The sequence below is a fragment of the Aphelocoma coerulescens genome, chromosome 13 (assembly GCF_041296385.1).
Source record: "Aphelocoma coerulescens isolate FSJ_1873_10779 chromosome 13, UR_Acoe_1.0, whole genome shotgun sequence".
In the NCBI taxonomy this organism is placed as follows: domain Eukaryota; kingdom Metazoa; phylum Chordata; class Aves; order Passeriformes; family Corvidae; genus Aphelocoma; species Aphelocoma coerulescens.
Genome location: NC_091027.1, coordinates 625,440 through 648,683, shown reverse-complemented (window position 1 = coordinate 648,683; position 23,244 = coordinate 625,440).

Genomic DNA, 23,244 nt, shown 5'->3' with positions numbered 1-23,244 from the left:
GGTTGGGTGGCTCCTGTGTGTGCCTGGGTAAGAGAAGCACCATGGGCTCTTCAACTGTTTTCAGCCTGCAAAGCACTTTGAGATCTTCCTGTTTCTCAGGCATTTGCATATTTTCTCCAGCATTTAAATTCCAGTTCTTCTACCTTGCAACCAGCATGTTGCAGCTGTCACAAATTTGTAGGCACACATAATCATACAAACGATTTGTATGTGCAGCCAAGCAGCTGCATGTGTATAAGTGCCTGTATAAAGAAAATTATATTATAATTAACATTATATTGATATATTAATGTACAGCTATATTAATTATAAAGCCTGTTTATTTCTAGGTATAATATTTCAAACCATTTACAGTAAAACTTCAAAATAATGTTATTTTATTTTTCATGATGTCTACAGTGGATGAAGTATGATGAAATTCAGATATAGCAAATACTGAATGTAGGTATCTTATTAAGTACAAAACATTTGCTCTGGGATGCGCTGGAGAAGGAGGCACATGAGAGAGTCATTAGGGACTCATTCAGGCTGCAGTTTATAGAACCAGAGAACTTGGGGCTCCCCAAGACCCAGGAGTCACAGAAACATGGAATGGTTTGGGTTGGAAGATCATCTCATTGCACCCCCGCCAAGGGCAGGGACACCTTCCACTGTCCCAGGCTGCTCCCAGCCCCAGTGTCCAACCTGGCCTGGGACACTGCCAGGGATGGAGCAGCCACAGCTGCTCTGGGCACCCTGTGCCAGGGCCTGCCCACCCTCACAGGGCGCAATTCCTTCCCAAGCTCCCATCTATCCCTGCCCTCTGTCAGGAGGAAGCCTTTGCCTGTGTCCTGTCCCTCCAGACCCCTGTAAAGAGTCTCTCTCTTACCTGTACACTTCAGGTATTGGAAAGCCACAGTCAGATTACTCCAAAGCCTTCTCTTCTCCAGGCTGAACAATCCCAATTTCCTCTAGGAGAGGTGCTCCATCCCTCTGAAGGCCTCTGTGGCCCTGGCTGGCCCCTGCCCCCCAAGAACAGAGCAGTATTACAGACCACAGCCTTGGAGTGAAGGTTTTGAGACAGAGACCAGCCCTAAGCACAAACCCCTGCCAGGCTGGTGTCCAGCAGCTCTCAGCTGACATCAGCACAAACACCCAGCTGCAATCCAGGGCAGGGTGTTGAATCCAGGTGTGGCTGCCCCTGGATCCCTGGAAATGTCCAACATGAGGCAATCACTATGGAGATGGGAATTTGCTTCCCCAAAACCCAAGTAAAGCTTGAGGCACACCAACCAGAAACATCAGTCATGAATAAAACAAGAAGGGAAAAACCCCAAGGTTATCTTGAGGTGATTGTAGGTTTTCAGTGGAAGGAGCCGTGCCAGCCTCAGGGCCATGGCACATCTCACAGATGTGTAGGCAACACCCACAGATCAGTGCCAGGTCTAAACTGAGCCCAGGCTCACTCCTGCGGGAGCTCTTGGTGTGCAGCCGAGGGTGAGCTCTCTGTCCACTGCCCTCGGGCCAGGCCGGAGCACAGCTGGATGACACGGAGCCACCAGGACACCCTGCCCTCGCTGCCCTCTTGCCCATGGGTCAGCAGGTCCTTGCTGCCCACTCAGAGCCGAGTGGGGGTCAGGAGGACCCCACCAGCAGCAGGACACACAACCCCACAAACACAGACCTGGCCCGCAGGGACAGGAGGCACCGCTCCTGCTGCAGAGAGGACAGCAAAACACTCAACCCTTGCCTGGAGTTCATTTGAGGTGCTTAACACAGAGGAAATTGGGATGTTTGTTTTCTCAATGCCTGGCTTTCCTCACTTGAACAAACCCGAGGTCCAAAGTAGCTGTGCTGGAAGTGCTGACGTGCTCCTGCAGGAGCAGCCATCCCAGTCCACACACAAACCAGCCCTGGAGCAGATGGACACATGAAATAATTACAGCTGACAGCTGACAACACTAAGAAGGTGTCAGTCCCACAGCAGAACCCTGTCCTTTGAAAAACACATTTAAAACTTCAGCTTTAAAATCCACACGCACACTCAAACCCCCACAATGTTTGAACTGTTTGTTTTCCTTCCCTTTCCTGCTCTTCCCATTTTCCTGAGACTCTGTCCTCCTGGTTCCTAATGAGCGACTGCCCAAATTTGAGTTATAAATGCTAAATATACAACCTTAAGGCTGAACTGGAATCAGATTTTTTTATCAGGTACCATTCTTACTCTGCAGTCCAAATATAAGTACAAAGCATTTATTTCTTTCCAACTTTACTGCATATTCCTGCTTTCTACGGACTCTGCTCGCATTAATTCAGCAGCAGGTTCCCAGAGAGGAGCTCTGCCCTCAAGCTCTGGTGGTGCCTTTCCATCTACTCCAACAACATACATCAACATTTTATAAAAGCCATAAATATGCTGCAGTCTAGTTTTATCTTCTCTCTTTGAACATGCAAATAATTTGACTCCATCTTACCGAACCACTCAATAACCAGTGATAGGAAAGAGCAGGGTAATTTACTGCCTGGTGCTGGCAGAGGAGGGGGGAGAAGGGGCGGGTGGAGATGCTTTTCTGTCTGAGGCACTTTGTGTGAACAGTGCTGCTGCTGGAGAAGTCTCACTTCTCCTCAGTCTTTCATCCCTGTGCACTTTTCATCTTTTCCATGTCTGAGGGAAAGAAATCCTTCTGTGCACGAGCTCCTGCTTGTTACCACGCTGCTGTTCCCTCCCCATTCCCATCCCCTCAGTCTCACTCCTGCACTCAGACCCATTGTCCAGCTTGTGCCTTGCTCAAAGACCTCCACCAACCATCCCAACACCAAGAGCATCCTGCATCAGAGGGCAGCCCTGGCAAAGCGTTGGAGCAGGATGTTCTCCCCTCAGAGAGCACCAGCACCGGCCCTACCCTCTGGGAGCACGAGCCTCAGCCTAGTTTTGGGGGCACAAAGACACCCCAAGGCCAGGACAGGCAGAGACCCCGCTCTGCCCCCGAGCCTGTCCCTTGGGGCCGAGCAGGGTCCCCTGGGGCCCCACAGCCACCAAGGCCAGAGAGCTCTGGGCTGTGGTTGTTCCTCATTCAGCCTTGCTGCCCACAAGTGCAACACACAGGGAATAGCAATGGCCCTGGCACCGGGAAAGGACTGGAGCATGGAACGGGACCATCTGCAGCCGGCTGCTGCAGGACCACAGAGGGCAGAGCCTGCATCCAGCAGGGCCAGAGGGCTGCAGACACAGGTCCTGGGGACTGCCGGTGGGGCACTGGAGCTGACGGGGTGCCCAGCTCCAGCACAGCAGCCCCTGCAGCCAGGGACCCTGCAAGGGGGGTCTTGGGGACCCAGAGAGCCCCTCACCGCCTGCCCCGGGCTGTGCTCCATCCACAGCGTGTGACCAGAGCCCCGGCCCAGCTGACCCTGCACACAGAGCGTCCCCCAGCTCCGCAACTTTCTGTTGTCAATCAGGCAAGGAAACAGCAGCAAGCATATGGCAAGGAGAGGTGAGCTGGCAGGCCAGAGCACGAGCAGCAGTCCAGGCTGGTGTTTTCCAGAATTACTTCCACTGCCTCTAATTAAGCTCTCCCCAGACTCACCAGCTTGGCGAGATTAAAGCAGAACGACCACGCCAAGGAGCCCGTGCAGCTGTCCCTGCAAGCACTCACGGTTCTGGGGCTGAATTTGCACAAAAACACATCACAACTGCGCTCTGCAAAGCCACAATGACCTACTTTCAAGCCAATTTACATGTACTCCATGGGTGCCTTGAGTCACTCTATAAACAGAATATCATTTTGCCTTTGTTAGACAAATGTAACCTTTATTGGAAAAAACAGAAATCCCTCTTGTCCTGCAAAGTTGTTCCACTGGAAATAGTGCCCCATGCCCTCACAGCCCCACAGGCACAGCCCAAAGGCTCCTCTGTGCCACCCACAGCCTCCTACAAACACACACCTAACCGGCCTTCAACTCCAAATCAGCAGAGCTGGGAGAGCTTTTCTGGTGGTGTTTGGTGTTTTCATTCCCAAACACCAAAGCTTTGGAATTGCACCTGAACTTCGGCTTCCTTCTTTCTCTAATGAGGGCTGCAGCCTTGTCAGCTGAGAGAGCAGAATCTCTCTTGTCTCCCCTGTTAAATGCATCCTTTCCCAAACTCCCATGCAGTGTACGTATTCAAATATCCTAATTTGTCTGATAAGCCATATCAGAAGAACCTGCTCTGGTAGTGCTGTGTCTCCTCGTGGCCATGAAGAAGAGCATCAGCTGAGGCTGAAGGAAGGCCATGGCCACTCTAACAGGCAGAAACCACCTAACAGGGTGGACTGCAATAAACAGCACTGGGAAGAAAACATTCAGGCACATTTCCAGACAATAATGATGGAACTTGAACTGCTGGTGAAATTGTATTATTATTAGGTATTATGATTCAATTACCCAAAAAAAAAGTTCTACTCAACACGTCTAAGAAACAACAAAATACAGGTTCTGGGATGCACAAACCCCAAAAACCTTAGTGGTCAAATGTTCACCTTGAACGTGTGTATTCCTATTTCCACTTTTATTTTATCTTTACAATTGTAGGAGGCCCAGTTTTGGGAAGGGAGCTGGTGCACCCTGGCCAGGCTCTGCAAAGGCTTCTCCCTGCCCTCTCCTGCTGCCTGTACAGGTGCAAAGGGAGAGAAAGGGGCACCGCTCAAACCTCTCCTACTCGGGTGCCCAAGGGCAGCAGCAGAGGCACAGAGCAGCCACCAGCAGGATGGGACACAGGAGCTCAGCCAGGGCAGCAGTGGCCATCCAGGCAGGACCCCCTGCGCCCCACAGCTCAGCACCCACTGAGCCAAGGCAGATTTGGAGCCTCCTTTTGTGCCTACACCTGAAAACCGGCCTGCAGCACTGCAGCTGCTTGACAGCAATTAGAGAAGGGGTGTTGGACAGCAAGTTCACATCATTCACGCACCAACCCCACCTCCTTCCACCCGTCAGTTCAGCTTTACCAGATGAGCTTTGTTGTGATGTTTAATAAGTAGTAGAATTCTGCTTCTTCCTCTTCTGCCTTAAAGTCAAAGCAAATCAAAAGCTGAGGCAGGAAAAGGCAGGGTTAGATGGGACATTGGGAAGAATTGGTTCCCTGGGAGGGTGGGCAGGCCCTGGCACAGGGTGCCCAGAGCAGCTGGGGCTGCCCCTGGATCCCTGGCAGTGCCCAAGGCCAGGCTGGACATTGGGGCTGGGAGCAGCCTGGGACAGTGGGAGGTGTCCCTGCCCATGGCAGGGGTGGCACTGGATGGGCTTTAAGGTCCCTTCCAACCCAAACCATTCTGGGACTCTGTGATAATTCAGTTACTGCATAAATAAAATATTGGGACGTGAAATCATTTTGAAGACCCCAAGAAGGAAGCTGCCTATAAACAACTCATGCCGAGCAGAAATGCAGCACACCAAGCTCTCAGAAAGCTCAACTTGCAAACTAATTACTCTGTGGAGATACCTGTTTGGGAGGCTTTTGGAGGCACATGTGTGTTCTTCCAGAACACAACAGCTAAGCCAGGAGAAAAACAAGAGTCCTGCTATCCAGCCCTCACTGGGTTTCATTTTTTGCTCCACTTCACAAGCAATAACTGTGGGATGATAAGGATTTGCAAAACAAACAGAAAGCTGCACAGTGCTTGTGTTTGGAAGCTCTGAGCGTGAAAATCCATTTCAGGTCCTATCTCCCCCCTTGCCGAGATAAAACCCTCCTGAGCGTGCTGCTTAAATCTCCTACAGAAAAAAAAAAAACCAACCCCAAAGCCTGTTATTTTCTTGGCACAACTGCTCTCAGAGCAGGGACCTGAGCACCCCATCCAGCCATGTTTTACATTTGCCCAAGTTCTCCTCCTCAAAGTTTAAAGCAAGAAAATGGAAATTGCCTCCACAAAGCACAAAACCAAGCTGGATTCACTGATGCTGCTCCTAGCAGGACACCACGGAGGGATCTCACTTCCATCTCCTTCTTTTGCCCCCCCTCTGAAGGTAGACAATTTCCAACATGCAGGGTGAAATGAGGCTCCTGGGGCAGCAGGGCTGGACCCCACTCAGCTACACCTTGAGGACCCCACTCAGTTATCAAACACTGCAACAAAATGCTGTATTCTAACCCTTCTAACCCAAAAGCACGGTCAGATTTTATGTCAAACAAGAGTAAAGGAAATTGGACAAATACAATGGAGGGAAAATCCACTGGGACCCTAAATGCTCTGCAAGTTTAAAGAGCTGAAACCAGCTGGAGGTGGACACATGTTTGTTTGGGGGGACGTGGAGGGGTCTGCCTGGCTTCTCTCTGTGTCACAGCCACTGCTAGGGAGGGCCTGGGAGCGGACTCTGCTCATCCCAGAGGGAGCCAGCAGGACAGCACCTGGGTCACCTGCATTCCACCTACACACATCTTGTTCAGGAGGAGAAGAGAATAAAGCTGTTTGCCTTCAAAAACTTCAGCATAGAGTTTTATATTCTGAATAATAAAGTCTCAAAGGAGAAAGAAGCAATTTTAACTTAAAATCATGTCATTCACTCAGTCATTAACATTTTTTAGCAAATACATTGCTCTGTCTCTGCACTACCAATCCTCAGTTCTCCCTCTGTATTTCTGATAGTTCTAAGCTAATTAATTTCCCACAATAACAACCTCCCAGGGACATACAGCTGGATAATCCTCAGCCCCTCCTGAAGTTAGCTTCCTGTAGGGCTGGGGAGCAATTACTACTCATTAATCCTCTGCCATGCACAGACACAACGGGATTGGGATCGATTGTTTTTGCAGGAGCACCATAAGAGAAAACAAGAGAGTGTGGGGTCCCTGTTAACAGAAACTTTATGGGGAGATGGCATCAGGTGAGAGGCTGGGGTGCAAAGATGGGCACAGCTCTTTAATCTTCATTTACACACAGAAAAAGGAGGAGCAGGGTGCAGCCTGGGGGCGTTTCTGTGATCCCCTGGGGCACCAGGATGGGAGACTCCTCCAGACCAGGAGCACAGGCACGTACCCCCTCACCAGGGAAATCCCACAGCCATCAATCCTTGTGCATCCCATACATCAGCTGACACCAAAGCTCCTCCTGCATGTCCCAGTGGCAGGAACAGCTGCTAAAACCAGAGAGGCGACTGTCACTACACTATCAGGAAGCACCCCAGCTTGTACTGTGTTTCGTGGGAGCAAAAAAGCCCGAGTTTCCTCAGAAGAACCCAACAAAAGCCTCAGGGGGACAGTGAAGGCCAAGTTGGCCACCCTCAGGAACAGAACATTGCTCCAGGGTCCCACTGCTGGCTGGCTCTGCAGGTCACACATAGGGGAATCATTCTGTACTAACAAAGAGAAAAATACCGTGCAGAAATACCACACACAACACATGTGCTAATAAAATCGTATCACGTTAAGAGTGACAAGCACGTTTTGGCAGCTCCCTGTGTATCTGTGAAGCTTTCCTTTGCATAGAGCAGAGTGGAATAGTTTAAATAACATCCAGACTGAGCAGCAATTGGCCTTTCCTGGGAATTCCCACAATAGCAACAGCAGAGGCCAAACTGTTTTCACTGACAAGTACTGTTTATCCTGAGGTGTTTGTTCAAAATACCAATCCAGATACCTGGAAAATTGAGTCTACACCCATGAAACTTCCAACGGCAAGGGAGACATGGCTTAAGTTCTCCAAACAGCAGCACTGCTGCTGTTAGCACAGCATTATTTCTAATTGTGATCCTTACAGATGCAAACCCGTGTATGAAATCATTGCTTACCATCAACAGCACCAGTGGGCCACGAGGCTGGCAAGGAGCATTCCTGCTGCACCCCTCGGGAGGGCAGGGAAGAGAGCCCCAGCTCTTAAACCAGCTGCATAGGCAGGACTCCAGCTGGAAAAGACATCCAGAAAAAACACTTGTCAGGGTGGAGCACGAGACTCCAGGAACCCAGTGATACTGGGGGGCACAAAGCACAGCTGAAATCGAGTGTTCATTCAGCTTAACATGGGTAATTTATTTTTTCTCTGATGTCCAGCTCTCTTCAAAATTTACATCTGCTGACTGGATTGGAGCCTTTCATGTTCTGTTTTTGAATTATATGTTGCATATGTTACAGTGCAAGAAATTTGACTTTTCAAATGCCAACAAATGGCTACAAAATTGGCCCCTCGTGAATAACAGCCCAGCAGCGTTTCCATGTAATTATTTTGCCCAGGAATTTAATTTGCGAGACATGAAAGTTCTGCTGGATGAAAGAGCAGCGCATAATGATCCCTAAGCACAGGGAGAGGCAGCCGCTGCTCGGGGCGCTGGAGCTCGTGCCCCTTCCCCGGCCATAAATCCACTCTCTGCAGCCAGGAGTGTCTGTGCCACCGGCTGGGGCGATGGGAGAGCAGTGCTGCGTTAGCCAGGGCTGCCAGGGTGGGACCCATCATCACCGCCCTGCCAGCCACAGCCCCGAGGCACCTCCGTGTCACTGCAAACCACTCACACCACGCGCAGAATTCAGGCAACGACCAGGGGGGTTCTGGCAACTCTATCACCCAAATTATAACTACTGTTAACTACCACAAAACCCCAGAATGGTTTGGGTCGGAAGGGACCTTGAATCTCACCTGTGCCATAGGCAGGGACACCTTCACCAGACCAGGTTGCTCAGGCTGCCAACTGCTCTTAGGAAACAAAAGATCATTTTATCATCTTAAAAGACAAGACACCAAATAAAATCAGACAAAAAAATACAGAATAAAACCCATGGAGAATCACATCCACTGTCACAGAGCCAGTCCCACTGTCCCTGGGCTTGAGGACACAGGGCTGAGCTCCCCCAAGGGCACCCTGTGCCTGGCCCAACCTTGTTCCCCAACTCCTTACTCTCAGTCTGAAGGCTCAGCAGGCACTGACTGAATTGAAAGCAGATGGCATTTGAGACATTTCATATCACTTTTGTCCTGATTCACTCCAGATAGAGTTCTTATATAACTCTGACATTTAGTGTCTCAATCCAGGGAGAAATTCTCCCTTCTTTGTCCCATACTCTCATGCTTTTTTTCCTCTTTTTTAAGATTTAAAGTTAAATGTTGGCCATGTGACTGTTGAAATAGATTAACTCTTGTAGCGATGAGGGGAAAGCAGTCCAGGGAGCAGGACATGAGCTGTCTGATCACCACGTGTCAGTCCAGACTCAGCCTGAGGCAGGGGAGCAGCTCCAGGAGGGCTGGAGACAGCGAGTGGCACTGGCTGCTGGGTATCACAGGAGCCAAGGACGAGGCTGGAGCTGCTGGGGACTGGCAAGGACAGGTATTTTAGCCAAAAAATACCAACCAAGCCATCGCCACCTCTGAAATGGCCTCCTTTTAGGAGGCTGACATCATTAGGGCCTCTATAGGGTCAGTAGAGAGGGAGCAAGTGCCTAACTTAGGTAACCTAAGTCACCCTAAATTGCAGAACCGCTCCAGAAGAGCCCAGACAATGAGCACCCTGACTTGGTCACATCATCCAGCTTTAAGGAGCCATCTACTTCAACCTCATCAGGTTCCTACCACAAACTCCTCCAAGGTGTGGAATCTCTGGTTTGATTATCCAGTCTCTTCCCAGGAGCAATTTCCTTCTTTTGAAAGGAAAAAGCAAGTGAAAAAGAGAAAATCTAGATAAAATCTTCTTGGATTTTGAATTGAGGCACATTTCTATCCAGAACAAGCTTTATTTAATATTTGTCATTGTTAAACTAAGCTCAGCAAAGTGCTTTCTCTAAAGATCGACAAAAGCTGTAGAAAGACAGAAGCAAAGACAAATCATGGGATTATGAATGATGTGTAGGAATAGAACACTGGTGGGTATTCGGTCAGTAAGATCACATTGAGCCTTATGGGATCCTGAGACTCCTGGCTAAATCCTGATGAACACAAATATAAAGTACCAGAAATGAAAGCTTAATTCTGGGCTTAATTCTGACATTTTTGTCTTGAAAACTTTCCAAGGTAGGCTGAATAACCAGAGACAGCAACCTTGGAAAAGCTGTGAACCTCCATAAGATCTTCATCAACCAATCTAGATGGAAGTGTCTGAAGGAAAAAGTAATTCACATGGAAAAACAAACAAACCAAGCACTCCAGAAAATATCAAATGTCAGTAAAACAAGGTCATGTTTTCTGTTTCATCAAATACCCAGGAATACATTTTAAACAAGATTTGTCCATGTCTACTGCAGAATGCTTTGTCCTCATCTCGTGTTACAGAGAATATAAGTAAATTGTTTTTCAAAAACAGTTTCCTGACCATGAGATATTAATCTCACAGCTGTTTGGGCAGCTGGAGCTACACATCCTCTCACAACAGCAGCTTTCACATGGGTCAGATTGGCCAACAAGTGCTGGGCTCCTAAAAGCAAAGGGGCTGTTTGGACGTTCTGTGATGGTTTGTTCCAGCATGCAGCCAGGGGGTTTCACTGCTGCTCCAAGTTTGCCCCTAGAATACAGCTTGCAGGCAGATGAAAACTAATTAGAAGAGAAAATGGATTGATATCAAGGTGATAAAAGGCACTGGTTATCCCAGGAAATCTGAAGCTGGCAAGTTAAACACATTCTGCCCTCCCACTGCTTGTGCCTCTCCACCTGCTTTGAAAACTCAGCTGGGGCAGGCACAGGGCAAGGCCAACGAGTGCTCTTTGCTCTGGATGACTGGAAAATAAATTATTTGTCATTCCAGGCTCGATACAAGAAGAGCACCAGCAGCTGCTGCTGCCAAAGCTGAGCTGGCAGCTCCATCCTCCCTCAGCCCCAGCAGGAGCCACCGGCATCTCCTTCCTTCCTGTTCTCCTGGGGCACCTCTGCGGGGGCAGGATGTCCTCGCTGGCCACGCACAGGGGCAGAGTCTGCGTGTGCACCGACACCAGGGCACCACAGTGCTTGGGTCTAAACATTTTGTGTGCTTTGTTTAAGCAGCAGTTATCACCAAACAGGAGCAAGCTGAAAATAAAAATAGAGAAAGAACAGTGGTGTCTGTTGAAAAGATCTTACCTCTCCTCAAGACGCCCCAGGAGCCATGCCTGAGGCAGAGAACTGAAATATTAGTCTCTGTGAAACTAGTTACGGGCTATTGGTTAATGGGCTAAATTAGTCTCCGTGAAAAATTACCCCATTTGACTTTATCATAAGTCTTTGGCCACACACGCTCCGAGGAGATAGAGATCCATTAATTAGTGCTCGTTATTGCTGCCTCAGGCGGTGTTCCTTTCACCTGAGCTCTGGCACTTGGATTCACAGCAAATTATTCCCCATGGAATATTCCCACCCCCACACCCAGGGGCTTCCAGAGACACCCAAGCCCCAGGTAGATTTTCTGCTGTTATCCAAGGGTCACTAAGGGTCAGTTTGGGCCATCTTAGGGCAGGATCCCTCATTTCCCCCCTGCCCATTGCAGGTGGGCTCTGTGCCAGTCACATGTCCCCAGTTCGGCTTGTTCTGCCCTTTTCCCTCCCTGTCCCCCCTCCCCTCACACAGTGATGAGGCTCAGGAACTTGTGGGGTCACATGTCCCCCCTCGATGACCCCACCCTGTCACCCAGGTCCCCGGGCAGGTTCTCCCCGTGGCTGTGGCATCGCCCGTCACCCCCGGGGACCCGAGGGCCCCGTCCCACGGCCTGGGATCACGGCTGCAGGACAGGTCCTGGCTGCACCCAAATTATCTGCACCTCCCTGGCAAGTGGGTGGGCCACACCCCAAAAATGAAGAGCCCCTTGAAGACAGTGACAGTAACAGCCCCAGTCAGCGCTGCTGGGGAGGGGGTGAATCCTAAGGCTTGGCAATAAAAAGCATCTTTACAAGTTCATGGATATTTTCTGAGAAAAAATGTAATATTAATCCTAAGAACTGAGATAAACAGACATGCTACATTTAAAAGATGCTCTATTTATTCCAGGGATTTTTTAAAATTATAAAATCAATGAAGTGTTAATGATTTTAAGAATTACTTCAGCTCACTGGGACTTTCAAAACAACTTTTTTTTTAGTCTATGGCATAAATTCATAAGCTGCTCAGTTTGACCAATTTGTCAAGACAATTTCCATTAGTAAACATGAATATTTAATGAAAGGGAAAAACGGCATGAGCAACTTCACTTAAGCGACTAATGACTTACTGGAAAACAAGTAAGATACATTAATATGCCACTTCTTTAGGTATTTGCAGAGCCCAACCACCTAAATATTCAGTGAGCTCCTTATTTTACCTTGTCTTTATTTATGTATCTTTATCTGTGTGTCTGCCATTGCATATAGTTGTCAGCAAATCCACTCAAAAATAAACCACTTTTTAAAAATTTAATCCAGTCACTGCAAGAGGGCCTGAAAGTCCCTTCTCCTCCTTCACTGCTAAATTGGCCAATTTGTTTGTTTGTTTAACGGCAAATACAAAGGCCTGACGACCTCACAGCACTCGTTAATGTACTGAAGGAGAGAAAAACCAGTGCAAGGCTCTGAAAAACTAACTTTAGACCCAGGAGTTGTTCCAGATCTTAAACCACAGCAGGCTACCAGGAGCAGCTGGCCGACACCAGGCTCTGCTCTCCAGCCGTCCCCTGGTGTGACATTCCCCTATGGAAACACCTCGGGGCATTTTAGAGAAAAATACCAGCGGAGCGGGCAGAGCCGGTGCTGGAGCAGGACCGGTGATGGATATCTCTGCCCAAGGAGACGAGAGAATGGTGCCCGAGTGCGTGCACGTGTTGCTGGTTACTCCCAGCCACGAACTGAACAGGCAGCACCAGCGATGCCCTCCTGCCTTTCCCGCTGCTTGGCCCGTGGGGGGGCGGCCCCGCCGCCGTGTCCCCATCCCTCTGCCCCACGGGCACACCCCGCTGCCCCATCCCGCTGCCCCATCCCGCTGTCCCACGGGCACACCCCGCTGCCCCATCCCTCCGTCCCACGGGCACACCCCGCTGCCCCATCCCTCTGCCCCACGGGCACACCCCGCTGCCCCATCCCGCTGCCCCACGGGCACACCCCGCTGCCCCATCCCTCCGTCCCACGGGCACACCCCGCTGCCCCAGGCGGGGACGGCTGTTGTCACACCGAGTGTCAGAGCTGGTACCGAAGCTGCGGCTCTGCTGCCCTGCGCTCTCTGCCTCTCCGCGGGCAGGTCCGGGGCTGCTGTCGGGGCTCGGTCCCGGGTTGCTGCGCAGGCAGCCCCGGGCACACCCGGCTCATCCACACGCACAGCAGCTGGAAAAAGTCATCATTGCGATGAACACAATTACACCACTTGAGAGGGAAGCTGGCGTTCCCCAGGCAGCAGCTCTCCTCCCAACTGACCTCCCTCCGCCACAAATCGCTTTTGACAGGCGCTCACAAATCCTAAAGTGAAAAGCTGTTTCCTTTAGTCACTATCCCCGTAAAATACACTGACTCTCTTAATTACATGCTTAGTTTTTTTCCAAAGGCTCTACCCATGCATGTAGGCAATAACTCAAGCTCAGAGGCAAGGGACCATGTAATAGAGCAAGAGCAGTGCAGCCAGGTGGAAAACAACCCACCCCGGTGCCCACGGGGCCGGAGACTCTGGTGGGGCCAGCACCAGCTCCCCGGGGACACCTCCCACACACGCCAGCTGAGCTTTGGTGCTGGGGACTGTTTGCTGTCACTGGCGCTGCAGAGCCGCAGCGCAGAGGCCGCCAGCCAGCAGGGTCACACACAGCTCCTGTTCTCATGGGGGTACCCACGATGGGCTGCCCGACCACACTGAGGACCCAGGAGTCCAAATTCCTGCCGGCTGCATCTGATTTGTGTGACAGAGCATCCCTGGGGCACTGCTGACACTCTCTGAGGGTCAGACACCCCCAGGGCTCGGCACAGCTTTGTGCTGGTGTGCCCTGGGGGAACACTGTGCCCAGACCGTGCCTAGTGGTGGCCCTTAGAGATGAAATACGGGCATAAAGGCTCACAAAATGAAGGGATTCCCAGTCCCATGTTAGATTCACTGGGCTCTTCCTCAATGTTACCAGCAGCAAAATCAGCAGGTCCAGGAGCAGACAGTGGGGCAGGAGCCTCACAGTTCCATAGAACACCAGAAAAATCATGAGAAAACAACACTGCCTTCATTCTCCTTCCAAAATACAGAAAGAGAAAAACCATTGCACTTTCATATTCCTCTTTACCTCAACAGAATGATAAAGCAAAGGGTTCAGAACACAAATACCTGTGTAGCTCCTCCATCTCACCCCATAAGGGGCTCCTCTCCCTCAGCACACCCAGCTGCTCTGCTGGGGAGCAAGAAATACCTCAGTGACTTTTACAGCCTCATCTGCTGAAGCTGTGTGTCCTGGCCTCCACAAGAGGCCATGCCTCTGGTAAATCCTCAGGTTCCCCACAGGACTGGGAACGCCTGAGGACAGCTGTGTTCCTGGAAAGCTGCAGGGGATCTCAGCGTTATCGACAAGAACGGCACCAATCGATCCCTGGCAGATCAGAAGGGAGAGGGAGCTGCTCTTAGCCAGGGCACACCGAGATGAAACAGTGGTGGTTTGCTTAAAGGAACACCCAACTGACCTCCAAATCTTCATAGATAATCTCTACTGAGCATTTTGTGTGCCCTAACTCAAGAACATCAAAAGCATTCCAGCCAACCAATTTTATGTGAATTTGATATGGATTTACTCATGGCAGAGTTTGTTTGAAGTCTGCAACAAGACACCTTTATGCTCTTTCACCCCAAAGCATCCTTCTGCTGTGCTTTGAGGTAGACTAGCAAAAAAAAAAAATTAGAAAAGAAGACAAACAGCCCAAATCCAAAAATTAAGAAGCAATTAAAAACTATTCCTCTGAAAGGAGGAAATTACAAGAAAATACGACTGATTTTCCATATACTTCCTGTGGTCTACCCACACATTTATGAACTCTGGTGATAATACTTAATCATGGTCATTATCAGAAACAGAAAGTACATAAACCATTTTCTATTTCTGTATAGGAATGGAAAACTGTCTTTAGAGCAAAACCAGAGCTGGGGCTCTTTCTGATGTCCGGAGCCAGGGACACACTGCAGCCCAAAGGACAAGAGGAGCTATGAAATCTCAGAGCTTTGATGGCCTTTCTGAAGGGTTTGAGAGCTGGCAGCACTGGCCCAGCCCCAGGTTTTCAGTAATACACGCCTTTAAAAAGCATCATGCTAAAATCCTTCCCACTTCCAAACACCCAGGCTTGAACCTGCAGCGCTCCAGCCCTAGTAGAGAGGGGAGCAGGAGGGGTAACAAGGGTGAACTAAAGGAAATAAGGATGCAGACAGAGGAGCACTACGGATTCTTGGGAGGAGGAGGAAGAAAGAGAAAAGATCAGTCGGACACAGACTGGACTCACAGTTTCAGAATTCTGTACCTAACTCTGTCCAAAGCTTTTTTAGTTATTTATCCAACTCTACCATGACGTCTTCCAAGTCCATCCCCCCTAAAAGCAACAGAAATAACTACATCCTCACAACTTTTCAGAGAGTTCCCTGCAGTTCTCTGAGTCACAGCCAAAATTCTGTCTGGAGCAGTTATTTTGGGTATGACTTTATCACTGGGGAATGAAGGAATTAAAAAATAACTTCTTTTCTGGTCAAAGAGTTTATTGCCACGTCTCATATTTCATTCTGAATTTCATTTTTTCAGTACATTCCTTTTCTGGAGCAACATTCATGGAGATGATATAAGCAGGGTGCTTGGACAGCAGCTTTCCAGTACAGGGACTTTATTTGGAAGTGTATAAAACCCTAAGAACTAATAAAATATTCTTGACTCCCAAGGCAAAGCATGTGCAAGATAAGAAGGGTCAACCCTGAATGGATTATAAACACACAAGTGTCTCCAAATTCCCTTCCTCCACCCAGTTTTTAATACAAAATAAGATAAAATACAAAAATAGCTTTGAGCATGCTTGAAAGTTTAATCCTGGAGTGGAGAAGCTGGGAGTGCTGCTGGGATGCCTTATCACAGCACTTTGCCTGCTGCACGAGATCCACCGTCCCGAGGGGAGGATGGAGCAGGGCAGGACAGGGCACGAGCCTGGCAGGGTGCAAAGCAGGGCTGCAATAACAGACTCTGCAAGCTCTGCTGCTACTTCCTCACAACAAGAAGCAGATCCCACCCCACAGTGCGGTGGGGAGGATTCATATCCACACCCCAGGGCAGGCAGGAAGAAACACTGGAATTCATTACACGTTACATATCTATGTGTGTGTGTGTGTATAAATTGAATTCATTGCACATCTATACATAAGAAAACTGGAATTCACTGCACACATACATAAGAAAGAATTCATTGCACATCTATACCCCCACAAACACTTCAATTTAACGTGCACAAGTAAAGCTTTCATTTCCATTAATTTGCACGATAAACATCTTCACTAATTATACACTGCGCTTACACTAATCACCTGCCTGAAGCCATCAGATTTTATGTGGGGCTCCTGTCAGATCTCATAAAGTAAATAGGGCTGGATCAGATGCTTGGGTCAACACCTCCCTACACCCTGATGCTGAAACCATGTACTCAGCTGCAATTCTTCCTTCTAAATGGGCAGAAAAGCAGCTAATTCTCAGCTGAGGCTGCCTCCCACCCTGCCCACTCACTGGCTTCATAGATCCCAAAATCAGGCTAGTGTTTTTTTCTTCCTTTCTTCCTCCTGCCCTGGAAGACTTATTTTTGCTGTCTACCAAAACTCCCTGCTGGATTTGTCCTTCCAGCTCCCATTCCTGCCCCAAGGAGCTTCTCATTCAGAAATCGCTGCATCACAGGAGCAGCTCTGCACTTTTTATGTCTGTTGGAGAGAGAATTACTACAAAATCCTTCCCCATGAGGGTGGGGAGGCCCTGGCACAGGGTACCCAGAGTAGCTGTGGCTGCCCCATCCCTGGAAGTGCCCAAGGCCAGGCTGGACAGTGCTTGGAGCACCCTGGGACAGTGGAAGGTGTCCCTGCCCATGGGAGGAGGTGGAACGAGATGATTCTTAAGGTCCCTTCCAACCCAAACCATTCTGGGAGTGAAGAACATGCTCAGGAGTCCATCCCATCCAGGGATTTCTATTTGGTTGGAGACAGACTAGAGAATGCAAACCAAAAGAGACAGAAGTCACCTACCAAACTTGACAGACTCCATCCCAGCACTTTATTTTGGCACACCCAGAAGATCAGTGGTGCCTTGTACTCCCTCAGGCAGGGCAGTGCCCCGTGCCCAGCCCCCCCATTCTCCCTCACACCAGCAGGGAACGGGAGAGGCTCCTGGAGTCCAAACATCCTCTTCCTCCTGCCACTCTCCCCAGATGCCCTGAAGCAATCATTTTTTTCAAGATTATTAACTTCCTGCCACAGCAGCAGCCCCACACAGTCCTGAGCACTCCCTGCAAATGTTCCTTTATTAATGAAATTAAACATCAGAGACACACATTGTCAGCATGAATTGATACCGTGGGCTCTTCTTGAGCCTGAGCAACCACATGCAACACCCAGAATGAGGTTTGGAAGGGGTCATGAAGAGCTCAGCTACTAAACAAGTCCCAGGCTCCGATCCAATGAGGTCAAAAGTAGTATCCCATTAAAATAATTGGAAGTGTTGAACCATTTCATGATGAATTCATTTCCTACTTAAGTATACATGAAATGACCAGACTGGAATGACCCCTAGCCACACACACATATATATATAAAGTCAAAATTACTCCAAAAGCATATGGAATAAAATTATTTTTCTTGTTGACTATCACATACAGCAGTGGCTACAGCAGCCCCACACACCTCAAGGTTTGACATGAAATGTTTCTGGAAAGGATGCAGACACAGCAATTAAAGGTTCCGTTTCACTGGGCTGGAGGTGTTTGGTTTTCCCTGTCTCAGCCAACCTTCTCTGTGCCCAGCTGCTCCCTCTTCTTAACAAAAGTACAAAAAATGCTTTATTTTTAAAATTTTGTTTTAAAAACTTTTTCTTCTGATTAAAACGGCTTATCTCTGAGCACCTTGTCTTTAGAGACAAATAACAATTGCACTTTATTTCTCATGAAAAATTAATCAAAGCAGAGAAGCAAAATACATTTGTTCTAGAGTTTCTAAAATGGACTTTTAAAAATGGACTGTAAAACTCTGCAGCTTGCTGCAGAATCAGCACCTTGGGCTGGGATTTGGTTTTCAATGCTGACCGCCTGTGAAGATCAGCCCAGCAGTAGCCAAAGCAGTTATCTCGGATTTCAGAGCACGTCACTTGTCGCTGGACCGCAGGAGAAAACAGGCACTAATAGGCACGCAATAAATCCACCTTTTTAGTTCATTACAAAGCTCCTCTGCCTGATCAAAAACACTCAGCTCAAGACCCGCCTGACATCAACACGGTGGCCTGTGGCTACTGCTCCTTCCCGGACGAGAGGGATTTCCTGCATTGCCCGTGTTTCAGAAAGCAGCGCTACGCGGGCGTCACACAGGCGCCGCCGGGGCCGGGGCTCAGCCGGGGCTCGGCATCAGCCGGGGCTCAGCATCAGCCGGGGCTCGGCATCAGCCGGGGCTCAGCATCAGCCGGGGCTCGGGGCTCAGCATCAGCCGGGGCTCGGGGCTCAGCATCAGCCGGGGCTCAGCATCAGCCGGGGCTCAGCATCAGCCGGGGCCGGGGCTCAGCATCAGCCGGGGCTCGGCATCAGCCGGGGCTCGAGGCTCAGCATCAGCCGGGGCTCAGCATCAGCCGGGGCTCAGCATCAGCCGGGGCCGGGGCTCAGCATCAGCCGGGGCTCGGCATCAGCCGGGGCTCAGCATCAGCCGGGGCTCGGCATCAGCCGGGGCTCGGGGCTCGGCATCAGCCGGGGCTCGGCATCAGCCGGGGCTCAGCATCAGCCGGGGCTCGGCATCAGCCGGGGCTCGGCATCAGCCGGGGCTCGGCATCAGCCGGGGCTCGGGGCTCGGCATCAGCCGGGGCTCAGCATCAGCCGGGGCTCGGGGCTCGGCATCAGCCGGGGCCGCACAACGCCAGGGACGGCAGCCCCAGGCCCACCCGCAGCGGGCGGAACGGAGGAGCGGGCGCAGGACCCGCTCTCTCCCGGGGAGCCGCCACCGGAGCCTTCTGCTCTCGCAGGGAGAAGGAGCACGGGCAGCCAGCACAGCACCCTCGTACCCCTGCAGCCGTCCGGGGAGCCTCAGCTCCGAGCCGGGGAGCTGTAGCAGGGCCAGACCCCGGCAGTGGGGAGGGAATGACGCTCCCCTTCCCATACGGGGACTGTCGGAATGGAAGGATCTGGGACCCAGGAGCCACAGGCTCCTAACGCTTCCTGCCACCAGACTCTTAAAATCCATCCTCAGCAGTAAAAGGCAGTGTTGAAAAATGGTTTAACAGATGTAGAGAATGGATTTGACAGGACAAAGGTCCTCAAAGTCACGCAAATGTCATTCGTGCTGGTGTAAAACCTGACAGGAAAACACGGTGCCGTATAAGCCTCCCGAGGAGCAGAACCCAGCACAGCTCAGGGAGAACAGAAATCCTGTCCCTCCCCAGGCTCCCAGCACTTCTGCTCTCTGGAGGTGACATTCACACTCTGCAAAGGACCAGCAAAATAGTGGCCAAGTGCATGGAGCCATGTTAGTGTTTTCTGCAAACCCCAGTTTGCACCCATACAAAAGAAATCACAACCAAACAGGCACAGGTTGGCACAAGGGCACCACATGGTCGCTGCTCACCAGTGCCCTGAGAGTTTCCCTGCGGAGAGCAGGAGCACCCAAGAGCTGAGGCACTGGTGCCAGGATTCAGTCGTCCTCCACTGCACCTGCAAGCGCTGGACTTTTACCAAAAAAGCTCTGCCTTTGGAGGAGTTTGGAAGATGGTTAATTTTTCCCACTGAAAGTGATGTTCCCCTTCTCAAATGCAAAACATTTATTAAAGCAGCGTTGATTTCCCATCCCTACGTCAGCTCCTGTTTGATCTGGAAGCTTAATAAACTCTTCCTGGCACACAATGAAATATTGCCAGTTGAATTCAGACGAGAGTTTGCGAGCAGTGTCTTTCTTAATTAAAATCAAAATGCTTACACAGGAAAGTGCTGGGCTTGGCATGTGAGTCCAGTGCTGGTGGAGAGCCCACAGAACTGGAGCAGGAGAGGCTGTCGGGGCTGGGGGTTTGCCAGGCACTCATCCATCAATGCCCCAGTGTGGAAATGCCATCCCTACACACAAAGGTGATGTTCTGCATTCAGCCAGCTGCCTCCCAGGATGAGGCACCTCCTTCCATCTCGTATTCTCTGATTTTCCCTGTGTCCATCAAGGCCCAGCAGCAGATCCCAGGGGCCGGTGCCCAAGTCCAGCGCTCCCTCACCACAGGCTCCTCATTCCTCCTCCCGCTGCCCACACCACCATCCAAAGCCCTGATGGTTCATCAGTGCAGTTAATTGTCATGGATTTTTTACAAAATAAAAAGAAATTCAAGATTTATACCTCCTTATGATGCTCAGATTCACCATATCCGTGTGGTAACCTGAAAATAACTACTGTAGGAAGAAACCCCAGCCAGGGAAGTGTCAGAAACACAACACAGCAATGTGTGTGCTGTAGCCAAAGGGAGGTTAAGAAATAGAAAATTCCACTTTGAGATATATTTCCTATTCATTTTCAGTGGAGAAAAAAAAAATTCTCTAACCTATAGTTGAGCTCTAAATGTTTTTTTGAAAGCAAGCACAAAAGAAATCGGAATGTAGCAAAGCCGAAGCTTGATTTTTAGTTCGAAAATACTTCAGGGAACAATTTTCCTGCTGCAGCTTCAGGTGGGTTATTTTGCCATTAGTCCAGGACCTGGTTTGTTGGGTTTTTTTTAATGTCTGTGATTGTTCAGCAAATTACAGTATTTGCAGCTGCCACCCGAGACACTGGTTGTGCTGATTTCTGGTTCACTGAGCACAAAATTCCTTTCATACCCCACAGAGACGCACTCTGGAGCTGGTGCACAGTGCAAGGGAAGGGCTCTCTGCACACCACAGAGATCCCAACACCTCCCAGCTCTGAGGCCCACGGAACCCTACAAACAGGCGTTGTTCCCACAGCAGGTCATGGCAGTGGTAGTGCCAGGAGAGGAACAAGGGTCCAGGCCCCCGAGGGAAGGAGAATGCCCAGTGTGGTCTCCTGGACAGCTTCCTACAGGATGATGTGTCTCCACTCGAGCAGCCTCACTTCCCTTTATCCATGTCCCAGCTCCCTTATTTATGAGTCCCTTCCCTTTTCCACATTAAAGACAGGCTCGCAGCCTTTCCTGCTTCTCAGTATCAGGGAAGTTTTTGAAGGTTTGCAGAGAACATGTAAGATGAAAATTATGATCTCACCTTTTTATACTTGCTGAATATTTAAAGGGTTTTAGCTCCCTTAAAATAAATCCTTTCCAAGTGGAAGGACAGAGGGCTACTGTTTCCATAACAACCACTCCTCAGAAAATCTTCTTGTGGTAAATACAGCAGAATTAACTGCATAGTTTTAATATTTAATCATATCCTGTTAGACATGTATGAAAAAAGGTAAACTTTAGTTCACCTTGCCTCTCTCCCACCTGTCTCATTGAGCAAAATCTTGCTCCTTTCAGAGAGTAACAGAGGAGCCCCCATGAGCTCATTCACTGCGCTGCTGAGCAGCTGATGGGCACCCCTGGAAACAAAATAAGACTGAAAATTGCTGATGCATCTTCCATCACTGCAATTTCCACAAGGTTAGAACAAGTCACTTTGGATAAAATCTTGGGAGAGCCAAGGCGAGGGGTAATAAACATGAAAAGGCATTCTCTGTTCTGTATTAGGTGGGGATAAAATGGAATTGAGGCTCCTGGCAGAAATCCTAAAATCAAAGTGTGAATTCCCTGATTTGGATATGGAGGAGAGAGGCAGCTCAAGTGGTCTCACACCCTGTACAACCTGTCCAGCAGGCGAGAAACACATGTCCCATCCCTGGAAGTGCCCAAGGCCAGGTTGGATGGGGCTTGGAGCACACAGGGCAGGGGGTTGGAACAAGATGAGCTTTAAGGTCCCTTCCAACCCAAACCATTCTGTGATTTGCAGGCTGTTTCTGTGTCTTTGCACTCTCACTCCCATGACACTGCACTGAACAGCTCTGAGAGAAACACCAACACAGCAGAAAAACCCTGGCTGGGGAGGGATCCCCCCATGCCCTCAGCCCCTGCCTGTCCACCTGCACAGAACCCAGACAGAGCTCTCTGCTTCTCCACACAGACGTGCGAGAGCACCTGACCTGCTAATCAGATCAGAACTGCTCAGATCTCAAATTAACTTCCCACGTACGAATGAACTATGAAATTGAAATTCACAGGTTGGAGGTTTTCACACAAAGCTCAGTAAACAGTTTCCATCAACATTGAAAAAAAAACCCACACCTTAAATTGATATTAAGCTTTTTCCCACATTTTAAACTAACACAGTCCTTATAAATTTCTGCCCATTTTTAATAAGAGCAGTTCAGCAGACACTGCAATACATGGAGCAGGTAGAATATACTTGCCATACGTAAATACATTTGTTTGGGCTTTTAATGAAATTCATTGCATTGCTATTGTGACTGTTTTTCTACTACAAAACAGCTCCAGCTTCAGCCTCAGGAGAGATGAAAAGCATCTCCCTCCTTTCTAGGCTGAGTACTGCATAGTGACCCCAGAATAAAGAACACTACAATTCAGCTAATTTTTAACTTTTCAGAATAATAAAATTGAAGATCTGACTCGCAATCGCAACTAAAAAAATTTCTCTAAAGCTCTTGATAAAGAAAACACTTCATAAAGGCCATTTCTGCCTGACAATGGCTCAGTACCACTTACCCAACCTGAGACACTATTCAGGTTGTGCCACAACACCACTGAACATTATCACGACCCTCCACTCAAGCAGAGGCTGCTTTGCAATCCACCCCCATCACCCACTCGGCGCGGCCACAGCAGGGAAAAGGCACCAGAGAGCAGGAATCGAGAGGCAGCACTGCAGAAAGGAACACACTGAAGCAATTACACTCTCTGAAGTTAAGAGCTGTAGAAATATTGTTCTGGCAAACACTGATCAGCCATAAAACAGGATCAAAGGATGTGCTCATCTCATTGAAGGCAGCCAGAAGGAAGAATAAAAACCACTGTAGTAAGAGCAGGTTCCTTTGTGCTGCTTTTGGAGCACATTGCTGATGCCTAACCATGCCCTAGGACAGGACCAGCGTGTCCTGGGATGTGCTGCAGAACCCGGTACGGGAGGAACTGCCCTTCCCCAGCAGCAGACAGTGGTCCCACTCCTGTGGCAGCCCCTGGATTTGT